Source organism: Poromitra crassiceps (genome assembly GCF_964638095.1).
Source record: "Poromitra crassiceps genome assembly, chromosome: 30".
Taxonomy (NCBI): domain Eukaryota; kingdom Metazoa; phylum Chordata; class Actinopteri; order Beryciformes; family Melamphaidae; genus Poromitra; species Poromitra crassiceps.
Genome location: NC_139652.1, coordinates 8,524,234 through 8,535,914, shown reverse-complemented (window position 1 = coordinate 8,535,914; position 11,681 = coordinate 8,524,234). Strand labels below are relative to the sequence as shown.

Sequence of the window (11,681 nt, the reverse complement as noted above, 5' to 3'; positions counted from 1 at the left end):
CAGGAATCAGGGGCGCCCGGGTGGTGTAGCGGTCTATTCACTCGCCTACCAGCATGAAGGTTTGCATCCCCGTTGTTACCACCGACTTGGCGTCCCCACAGACACAATTAACCCTGTCTGCAGGTGCAAAGCCGAACCTGGGTATCTGTCCTGGTAGCTGCACTTGCGCCTCCTCTGGTCGGCTGGCCTGTTTTCAGCATGGAGCGGAACTGGGGGAATAACATGCTCTTCCACACGCGCTACGTGCTGCGGGGGATTCAAGATTCAAGATTTTTATTGTCACTCCATGGTACAAGTACCACGTGTGAAATTCTTGTGCAGTGGACTCCGTTTACGACATAGTACAAATAGGCAACAAGCAATAAGTAATAGGCAATAAGAAATAGGCATCAATAAGCAATAAGACAGCAATAAGGCAATAAGAAATAGGCATCAATAAGCAATAAGACAAGTCGGTGGCTTATACGACAGTGGCATATTCATTGCACATAGGTGCATGTCATGTGCATACGTTAGACGTGTTCAGACATTCCAAATTCGACGTTTTATACATACATGTGCAAATAGCATGTACCTTATTAAACATACACTTAAATTTACAATTAAACGTTAGGCACCTTATTAAACATACACTTAAATTTACAATTAAACGTTAGGCATCCGTAATAGTAGCAGCTGCGGTACGGTACGGTACGACTACTGCACTATTTTGTGCATATTAAGGAGTCTCGTGGCCTGCGGGAAGAAACTGTTCCTCAAGCCCAGAACCTCCTCACTGTCAGGTGAGAAGAAGCAGCTGGCGACTCAACATAGATACATACAGTAGATAGATACTTTGAGCATGCGAGATGCCTAGTAATGTAGAAAAACAACGATTTTAAATTTAGGATGGCTTGGGGACGGCTTAGATTTATTTTTGGAGGGTTCCGGGACGATGGTTAAAAAAGTTAGTGTCGAGCCCTGGACCCCTATTATTTGTAACTTAATAATAATACATACGAGCACTGTGGTACCATGTGGGCTTCTCCCGCCCCCCCTTTTTGTAATCTCGTGTGCTACGCATGCTCGATTCCTAGGGTGCAGACTCTGGACATGATGTGCCATGGCTGCAGTTATGGCTTCCAAAATCGTGACTGACAGAGAGACAGAAACTGCCCACCCACCTAAGCGCCATACTACATCACAGTTACTCGAGTGACATCACTGATGACATCACAACTGCCTGAGTGACATCACAGTTGGGCAATCACAGTTGGCATCCTTTATGTTGCATTACCACCTCCTTCTGGATTCATCCATCCACTGTTTCCCTACATCCCTGCTCTACGCTTCAATGTCCCCCTCTATTCCCCTTCTTCTTTTTTGTGTTTTATGGCAGTTGGCATCCTCCAAGTTGCGTTAGCGCCCTCTTCGGGATCCATCTTTTTTTATTCCTCTAGTCCCCTTTATGAGATGCGAATGAGTTCATATACATTGTGATGTCATAGACATTGTGACATAATCAGTGATGTCATAAAGGTGAGGCGTGGTGGGAGTATATAGGACTGGTACTACATCTTGGAAATAACAAGCATAGACAGAAAGCAGAATGGCGGAGAAGAATATCTACATTATCCAAGGTGAGATTAGTACTGTTGTTGGTGCCATCAAGAGGAACTCCAGATGGAATACCCTTACTCCGTATACTCCATTGGATGAAAAACAGAACCCATTACTCAACAGCTTTGGCCACCTCAAGGAGATACTCAACGACATTAAAGAGCTGCCCAATGTCGAACCCAATGTTTTACTGAGGCCCTTCCTGGAAGTGGTGCGCTCAGAGGACACCACCAGAACAATCACAGGTCTCGCCCTTTCCTCTGTCAACAAGTTCCTTTCCTACGGCCTTATAGATGCTAACCATGAGGCAGTGGCCGAGGCCATCAAGAACACGGCTGACGCCGTCACACATGCCATATTCATGGGAACGGATGAACTGGTTCTTATGAAAATCCTTCAGGTTCTGAGGACTCTGCTGCTGACGCCGGTTGGAGCCCATCTGACCAATGAGTCCGTCTGCGAGATCATGCAGTCCTGCTTCCGTATCTGCTTTGAGATGCGCATGAGCGAGCTTCTGAGGAAATCAGCCGAAAACACACTGATCGACATGGTGCAGCTACTGTTCTCCAGGCTACCCCAGTTCAAAGAGGAGGCCAAGAGCTCTGTGGGCACCAACATGGAGAAGCTGAAGATATGTGCCAGCAGGATGAGTGAGTCGTCCAAATGGAAGAAGCGGAAGTGCTTGACGCGGCCGCCTCACCACATGGTGAGGAGCTCCTCTGGTCAGATTGTCGTGGCCCAGTCCGCCATCCTCAGCAACAACCTATCTGATGGGGTCCTGTTAATTGATCAAGGCTCCTCCAACTCTAGCTTGCCAGCTTCAGGCAGCGTCCTCTCGTTCATTTCCAGCCCATCTACCACAAACAGCAGCCTTGGCACCTGCTCCAAGGCCACCTCAAGAGAGGACCTGGCCGACCTGGAGCAGAGCAGTTCCACCGCCACCACTCCGGGGACTGAGCCTGGCAGGTTGGACGCGCAGTCTGAGGGAAGGCAAGTTGAAATGGCTCAGTCGGTGGAGTCCATCACTGGGGTTCTGGAGGGCAAAGAGACAGAGCAGTCAGACAGCGCTTCTGTGCATGACATGGACACTATCAACCCCCAAGGAGTTTGCTTTACACAGTCCACACAGAGAGATGGAGGCTCCCTCATCCCCTACGGCCTGCCATGTCTACGGGAACTGTTCCGCTTCCTCATCTCAATGACCAACCCCCACGACCGCCACAACACTGACACCATGATGCACATGAGCCTGCAACTCCTGACTGTGGCGCTGGAGGCGGCACACATCGCCAGCTACCAGTCGCTGCTTGGTCAAGTCAAAGATGAGCTCTGCAGACATCTCTTCCAGTTGCTGAGTGTGGACCGTATGAACCTGTATGCTGCTTCAATGCAAGTTTGCTTCCTGCTGTTTGAGAGCATGAGAATGCACCTGAAATTTCAGCTCGCGATGTACCTGAGGATGCTGATGGACATCATCACGTCACAGAACATTAAGATGCCCTATGAGATGAAGGAGATGGCCCTGGAGGCTGTGGTGCAGCTGTGGAAGATCCCCAGTTTTGTCGCCGAGCTCTACATCAACTATGACTGTGATTTCTACTGCTCCAATCTGTTTGAGGACCTCTCCAAGCTGCTGTCTAAGAATGCCTTTCCAGTGTCAGGGCAGCTCTACACCACCCACCTCCTCTCACTAGAGGCTCTGCTGACTATGATCGACAGCACCGAGGCCCACTGCCAGGCCAAGGGGCTCAACAATGCTACTCAGCAGGACCAGTTGGACACCATGCTGGCAGAAGGTGGGTGCTCCACTAACAACTGCACAGACACAACAACATATCATAGTAGATTGGGGAACCTTACCAATGGGCAGAATCTTCCAGATCTTGAGAATGCACCAGTGTGCCCCCCGACCAGTGGGCATCTGATGGCCGAGAAAAGGAGACTGGGCAGACAGGATCAGGAAGAGTCTAACCCTGCTGAGAAGAAAACACAGAAAAAGCCTCAACGATTCTCCTCGTATTTACTGAATTCCCAAGAGTTGATGGATATCAAAACTAAGAAGAAGCTACTGATCACAGGCACGGAGCAGTTCAACCTGAAGCCCAATAATGGAATCCAGTTCCTGCAGGAGAAAGGCCTCCTCACCACCCCCATGGACAACAACCAGGTGGCCCAGTGGCTGCGGGAAAACCCATGGTTGAATAAGAAGATGATCGGCGAGTTTGTCAGCGACCAAAAGAACATGGAGCTCCTGGACAGCTTTGTCAACACATTCACCTTCGAGGGCCTGCGCATCGACCAGGCCCTGCGTCTCTACCTCGAGGCCTTCAGGCTCCCCGTAGAGGATCTGATCATCCAGAGGCTCCTGGACCCCTTCATTGACAACTGGTATAAAGTGAACGGCTCACCTTTCATGACCAATGATGCGGGCTTCACCTTGGCCTATGCCGTCGTCATGCTGAACACCGACCAGCACAACCACAACGTTCGCAAGCAGAATAGCCCCATGACTGTAGAGCAATTCAAGAAGAATCTGAATGGAGTAAACGGAAACAAAGACTTTGACCAGGACATGTTGGACGATATCTACAATGCTATCAAGAACAAGGCGATTGTGATGCCCGATGAGCAGACGGGCTTAGTGAAGGATAACTGCGTGTGGAGCTTGCTGCTGCATCGTGGCACCACACCAGAGGGGGTCTTCGTCCACCTGCCACCCGGCAGCTATGACCACGACCTGTTCACATTGACCTGGGGCCCCACCATCGCCGCCCTCAACTACATCTTCAACCAGAGCCAGGACGACACCACCATCCAGAAGGCAATCGACGGCTTCAAGAAATGTGCCATGATATCGGCTCACTATGGCTCCAGCGATGTGTTCAACACCCTTTTCATCTGCCTGTGTAAGTTCACTACGCTGAGCTGTGGAGTCTGTAGAACACCTGTGGAAAAGCTTCCCACAGTGCTTGGCAGCAACAGCAAAGCCCAGGTGACGGCCAAGACGGTGTTCCACCTGGCCCATCGCCACGGCAACATCCTGAGGGAGGGCTGGAAGAACATCATAAACTACCTGCTGCAGCTCTTCAGGGCTGACCTGCTGCCCAAGGGCATGGTCGAGGTGGAGGATTTTATGGAGCAAAATGGCAAGATTTCCCTTCAAAGGGAGGAAACGCCTTCAAATCGCGGTGAGTCAGCAGTGTTGAGTTTTGTCTCCTGGTTGACCTTGAGCGGAGCCGAGCAATTGGGACTTAGAGGACTGTCCACAGAAAACCAGGAGGCCAAGCAGGCCGCCATCCTCTGCATCAAGCAATGTGACCCAGAGAAATTGATCACAGAGAGTAAATTCCTACACCTAGAGTCTCTACAGGAGCTAATGAAGGCTCTGATATCGGTCACCCCTGACAAGGAGACATACGATGAAAAGGACGCCGCCTTGTGCCTGGAGATGCTGCTCCGCATCGTTCTGGAGAACAGAGATCGCGTGTTGTGCGTATGGCAGACGGTGTGTGAGTACCTTTGCCATTTGTGTGTCCACTCCAATGACAGCTGCTTCCTGGTGGAGAGGGCCGTGGTTGGGCTCCTGCGGCTGGCCATCTGCTTGCTGCAGCGAGGGGACATCAGCTCACAGGTGCTCCTTTCCCTACACATCCTGCTGATGATGAATGCTGACGTCCTGTCACAGGTGAGCCGGGAAGTGGCCTATGGCCTCCATGAGTTGTTGAAGACCAATGTGGCCAAGATCCATGGCACTGACCACTGGTACACCCTCTTTTCCCTGCTGGAGTGCATTGGTGCCGGGGTGAAGCCTCCCACCTCCTTCCAGCTCGCCTCCACCCACACTGCAGACACCAGCGCCCTGTCAGATAGCGAGCTGCCATCCCGCTCTCCCAGCAACGCAAGTTCACACCGTGGCTACACATCTGACTCGGGGCTCTACACTGAGCACGGCAAGTCCAGGATACCTGGGTCCACAACCGACGTGGACGTAACAAGCAGTGGATGTCTGGTGGTTGGTAAAGATGACATGGAGACCAATAAGACCCCACCAGTGAGCTCCAAGGCTCCCCTCAATCACCCGCTGGTCAACAAGTATAGCCTGACCCTGGGCCAGGACCTTGTCCAGTACGACACCAAGTCCTTCATCAAGTGTGTGGAAACGCTGTTCTTCATTGTCCACGACGCCGCCCACGTCACGCCTGACAACTTTGAGCTGTGCGTCAAGGCTATACGAGTCTTTGTGGAGGCCAGCCTCAATGGAGGCTACCGCAACCACGACAAGAAGAAGAGCTACAAGTACGACTCCAAGTCGCCGGCGAGGAGGAACGCCAGTGCCCAGGAGGATGACGGCTCTGGTGACGGGAGGCGCAGTGGCCATGCGTCCGGCCAGCAGCCATTGCACTCGCAAAGTGATGACGAGGACACGGTGTCATTACAGGTGAGTCAGGACCTGTTGGACCTGATGCACACATTACACACTCGGGCCGCCAGCATCTACAGCTCCTGGGCAGAGGAGCAGCGCCATCTTCAGGCTGCAGGCAGGAAGATCGAGGCGTACTCCCAGAACTTATGGACCACCTGCTGGTGCCCGCTGCTGCAAGGCATTGCGTGGATGTGCTGCGACACCAGGCGGCCGGTCCGCATGCAGGCCCTCACCTACCTCCAGAGGGCGCTGCTGGTCCATGATCTGCAGACACTAAACGCCACTGAGTGGGAGTCCTGTTTCAACAAGGTGCTTTTCCCCCTGCTGACTAAACTGCTTGACAACATCAGTCCAGCAGACGTGGACGGCATGGAGGAAACTAGGATGAGAGCCTCCGCCCTGCTGTCAAAGGTGTTTTTGCACCACCTTTCCCCTCTGCTGTCCCTGCCTACCTTTGCTGCACTGTGGCTCACCATTCTGAATTTCATGGAGAAGTACATGCACGCTGGCTCCAGTGACCTCCTCCTAGAGGCGATCCCAGAGTCTCTGAAGAATATGCTGCTGGTGATGGACATGGCAGGGATCTTCCACAGCGCTCACTCCACGTCGGGATACTCCGACCTGTGGGGAATCACCTGGGAGCGAGTCGTCTCCTTCCTGCCTCATCTGAGGGAGGAACTCTTCAAACAGACCATCATACCAGAGCCAGCAGAGCCTGACCAGCCACCGGCGCCCCCTGCAGGCCGTTCTCCCTCCCCTCAGCATGCACAGCTGGCCTCCTCCCCGGCCCCAGATGCCCCCAGAGAGCCAACGACTCCCAGCAGGCCAGCGTCGCCCCAGGAGCCACCGCCACCCAGTGCCAACAGTACGGAATACTCGTCCCCAGTCCCGCCGTCGCCTCCCCCTGTGATGCTCCCGGACAAGACGCCCCCTCCTCCCCCAACAACGCCCTCCTCGCCCCTGAATCAGTCCCCGCTCATTCTGCAGCCGCTCACCTCCTCACTGCCCCCCATGTCCTGCCCATCATCCTGAACCCGCACTACTGCTGCTGTCCACAGCCCATCTGATGAGGTTAAGTGAGAGTCTGTCCTCGTCTGTCATCTTTCTAACAACAACAAAAACCCTCTCCTAATAGTATATCTCTGGCACTACCGAACAGCTGGCCCCGACACACTTTTAGCTTTGCCTCGATCTCCTAACAACTTCACTACGTCGACTCCCGGCCCTGTTGGCGATGTGTTGGAATGACTGAATGACTAATGTAAGATGTGTGACAAAGTGAAGGGCACCAAGCCAATGAGTCCATGACGAAACTTGGGAACAGCACTACAATACATTTAGTCAAAAACACTTACAATTACACTGCATTTTTTATGGTTTTTCCTCTCATTTTTCTCCCCAGTTGTACTTGGCTAATTCCTCCTTCTGTCCCGGGTCGTTGCTCCGCCCCTCTACCGACCTGACTCGTAGACTAGCACACTTTTCCTCCGATAGATGTGCAGTCAGTCGCCAGCTACTTCGTTTCACCTGACAGCGAGGAGTTTCACCGGCAGGACGTCGGTAGCACGTGGGAGGATCACGGTATTCCCCCGTTAGCCCCTCCCCCCCCCTCCAAACAGGCACACCGACCGACCAGAGGAGGCGCTAGTGTAGCGACCAGGACTCCTCATCCCACACCGGCTTCCCACCCGCAGACACGGCCAATTGTGTCTGTCTGGAACGTCTGACCAAACGAATTACGTGCTGATAGGCGAGTGACTGGTTGTACATTATTACCTCTACTAATTTACACTGCATGGCTGCCATTGTTACCTTGCAACACACGCACACCTGCCAATATAAGGATGTGCCGGCAAGATGGCAACCGGTTTTGCGCCTTCATCTACTGTAAGCCTGTGGGTGTACCGGTCTGAAAGGGAGGTGTGACCAGCAAAACTTCTGGCATTGAGCTATCTCACGGTGGACTGGAAACAATTGCGGCAAGACCAGCTGACAACATGGTTTTCGTGCAATCTAGTTTGCCGCGGTGTTATCTGAAGAGTGCTTCTAGGACGCGCGGAAGGGAACTCGTGCGAATAGTGTGATCCTCCCATGTGCTATGTCTTGCCAGCCCCCCCCCGCTGTCGGGTGAAAAGAAGCGGCTGACAACTGCACCTGTGTCGGAGGAAGTATGTGTGTGTCTACGGCTCTCCCCAGATCGGCAGAGGGTGGGTGGGGCAGCAGGGGGAATTGGCCAAGTATACAATTAGTGTGAAAATCTGGAAAGAAAAAAAAAGTGTGGGAGTCTGCTTCAGTACATGTATGTTGTGTAGAAACATGAGACAATAATCATTTTGGCTGTTTTGGTGTTTCATCAGATTTTAATAAAATGAAGCCATTGGCTTTCATTCTGTGTAAAAGGTTATTGTGAAATCCAAATGTTAAATATAGTTTTGAAGCTCATAAAGGTAGGCTGACAAGCAGAGCCGGCTTACTTTGTAAAACTTTGAGGCCCCTTTTCTCAAAAACACTGTTTGGAAACAGTCAAGACATACAGTAAAGGGATGCATCTCACTCAATCTTTAGAGTACAAAGATCATTTTGATATCACCAGACAGCTTAGATTCTCCTCTTCACCAACACAGTGTATACAACTCAAAATGTGTTTTGGGGTCAATGTGACTCATTTTGATGGAGCAATTTGTTGTTCTTCACTTCAGGTTTTGGAGCGTGCTGGTCCCTTCCTTTTGGGAATTGTTGGGTTTTATTCTTTGTGCTGGCTCACACTGTTACTTTGATTAAATATTACTAATATGATAAGATGATTATTGTCGTATTCACGGTAAACACGACCTCACTTGAAGGGCCCATATGACAGACACTAATGATGTCATAGACATTGTGACATCATTAGTGATGTCATAGACATGGACCAGCTCGAGCCACTTCCATTCTTGTACCCAGTGCATGAGTTGGCATGAGTTTGGACACACACACACACACACAAAAGTGCCCATGGCGCATCGTCTCCACCCTTGAAATGAGCGTACGAAGCGTGTGAAATTTCTAGTTTTACTACTTAAGTACTGTAAAAGTAAAATGACTTGTTAAAAAAAAAAGTAAAAGGTATAGCTAAAGTTACGTAGTTACTTCTTTACGGGGGTGGGGTCATATCATCTCTCCCATGCACTAAAAAAAAGTACAAAAACTTAAATGTAAAACTAGGTTCCTTTTCTCATTTTAAGTTCATCCTCAACTTCAACCAAATCCGATGCGGTTTCAGTTGGATTTAAGTCTGCAGAAGTGTTTTCTAACTCAGCCGTCTCCGTCTTTGTGATTAAGCACCTACAGTATATATTCTCATTGCGTTCAGTCCCAAAGCATTTGGTCCGGCTGATGTTGGTTTTCTCTTGCTTGTCATCCAGACACCACCTGATGATCAGGGCGTAGCCCCTCTTCTTCCATTGCAAGCGTGGACTGATATGCAAATTAGCGGTGACTTCTATCGACTTTTTGAGTAGGGATGCACCGATATGAAAATTTTGGCCGATGCCGATAACCGATATTAACACATTGAATGCCAGCCATGTTTTCATTCCTGTAGGTAAGTTGTGCCAGGGGTGTTTTTGACGATTCTGGCTCATTTTAGCAACAGCCGAGGATTCTTTTCTGTTAAGAATTCATGAACACCAATCATCTAAAAATAACTAATAGAATGTGTGCTTTCTCTGTCTAAAAGAGTTAGTTTGCAGAGTTAGTAGTTATGTAGATATTAGCCGTTGAGTACAGCATGGTTTCAGCGTCTGGAAATTTATTCAGAGATAAATGGCTTTTTGTGAAACAGTCACTTTAACCATTCATTTTTGGCATCAGTAAGACCGTCAGACATTCTAAACAATAGTTTTGAACAGTAATTTCCTCCATAACAACAGGAAACACCCCTCTCATTCAAACTCCTCCCTCCGTGTGTCTTCTCCTTCCTCCTGGCTGTACAGCGGGCGTGTCAGAAGCGCTTTTGCTGCTGCCTGCCTGTGTGCCTGCCTGCCTGCTTGCGTGCGTGCGGACGCTCCTTGTGCGAGTCAAGATGGGCCGGGGAATGCGTGGGCGATGGGCAGATGTTGATTATGGCCTTTCTGAGGTGTTTCAAAGTGTGTTTCACCTATGATCTATTTTGCAAATCGCTCTCCGCTCTCTGTGTGCTGCTGCCGGTGCGCGGCCGCTCTCAGGCAAGACAAGTCTTGAGTGGATTACTGTAAAATCGCCACGGCATTTCCTTGAACGGCTTGGTCCCGCGGCAGTTTTTTCTTTGATTTCGGTCGTCTGGGGGAGCACTGTCAACACTTAGTGGGTCGGTAAAATAGATTATACACATTATCTTGCTCCAATAGTGATCTCGAAGATGTAAAAGTTGTTGATTGATGTTCCACCGTCAAAAAAAAAAAAATGTTTATGTAAGACGAGTAAACTCGGCTCTGGCACTTAAGCGTTGGATTATGTAAGACGAATTATTTCGGCTATGGCACTTAAGGTGTTAACATTGCCGTTATGGCCGATAACCGATCTTTACCGATGTCGATATGATCTGTATAAAAAACACATTTCTATGATAATAAGATTTTGTACATACTGAAAAACACATGTAAACACTGAATTTGAAAAAGTAATGCATTTCTTTATTTCAAAAACATTTGTAAAAGCCCATAAATCATAGATTTACTGCATAATTTCATCTCAATGTGAAGAATTTGGCTGATACCGATAACCGATATTAACATTGCAACATCGGACCGATACCGATATGTTAAAAAATGACTAACATCGGCCGATGCCGATATGATTGCCGATATATCGTGCATCCCTATTTTTGAAGAACCGATCTCTCTTGAGCAACCAAAAAAACTGAATTCAGTTAACCTGTTGTTGACTGACCCACTGACTGTCTGCTTACATCCCCCGGTGCATGGTGGGGAATCTCCTCTCCTTTTTGTCTCCATCTAATTAGTCACATATCAGACATGCCGTGAGAAACAATCTAATTAAAATGGCCTGGCTCAATTTGCGTGTGGAAGAAGGTTTGGCGATGGAGAATGGGGAGAGTAGGGGCGAAACACGAGGGAGAGGTGCAGTGAGATGGGGGAGCTGAATCTAAGCCATCTATCTCTCCCTCCATCTCCCTACCAATTAATGAATCGGACTAATCTCGCAGAACCTGCAAAGGACAGGCAGATGTGGGACGCTGCCTGCTTACCTGCCATGTTTGTTTATCGTGTACGTCTCTGTATATGTTTCTATACCTGCTGTGAAGTGCAGCCCGTCCAGAGGTGCCACGCTGCGACGAGAGTAGCGATTAATCAGCACAAGTTGGGAATTGACGCGTAAGCAGTTCCCTGCTCTGTGAGCGGTGCGCAAACAAAACATACTGACAAAGCAACTGTGTGGAGATTAACTCATTTATCTTTACACTGTCTTCATTTGATTTAATGCCAGTAATAGTCTTGAGACAGTCCGGGGAGGCCCGTCGCTATCTACGTGTTGTTGTTGTTTTGTTGTTGTTGGGTTTTTGTTGTTGTTGCCAAATACAGCTACTAATGGAGGTCAACAGTCATGTGACTTGTTTGCCTCAGAAGTGAATTCCCCATTCATTTTCCCCATAGACTTTTCAAAAATCCTTCTATAACGA

The 11,681-nt window shown here is 49.6% G+C and overlaps 1 pseudogene across 1 annotated transcript; it reads left to right on the top strand.

The window, feature by feature from the left end:
• The first annotated feature begins 1,588 nt into the window (after nt 1–1,588).
• Nucleotides 1,589–7,089, top strand: LOC310800695 (Golgi-specific brefeldin A-resistance guanine nucleotide exchange factor 1 pseudogene; annotated as a pseudogene). The gene has a single exon. The product of its transcript is annotated as a Golgi-specific brefeldin A-resistance guanine nucleotide exchange factor 1 pseudogene (transcript).
• Nucleotides 7,090–11,681: the final 4,592 nt, after the last annotated feature.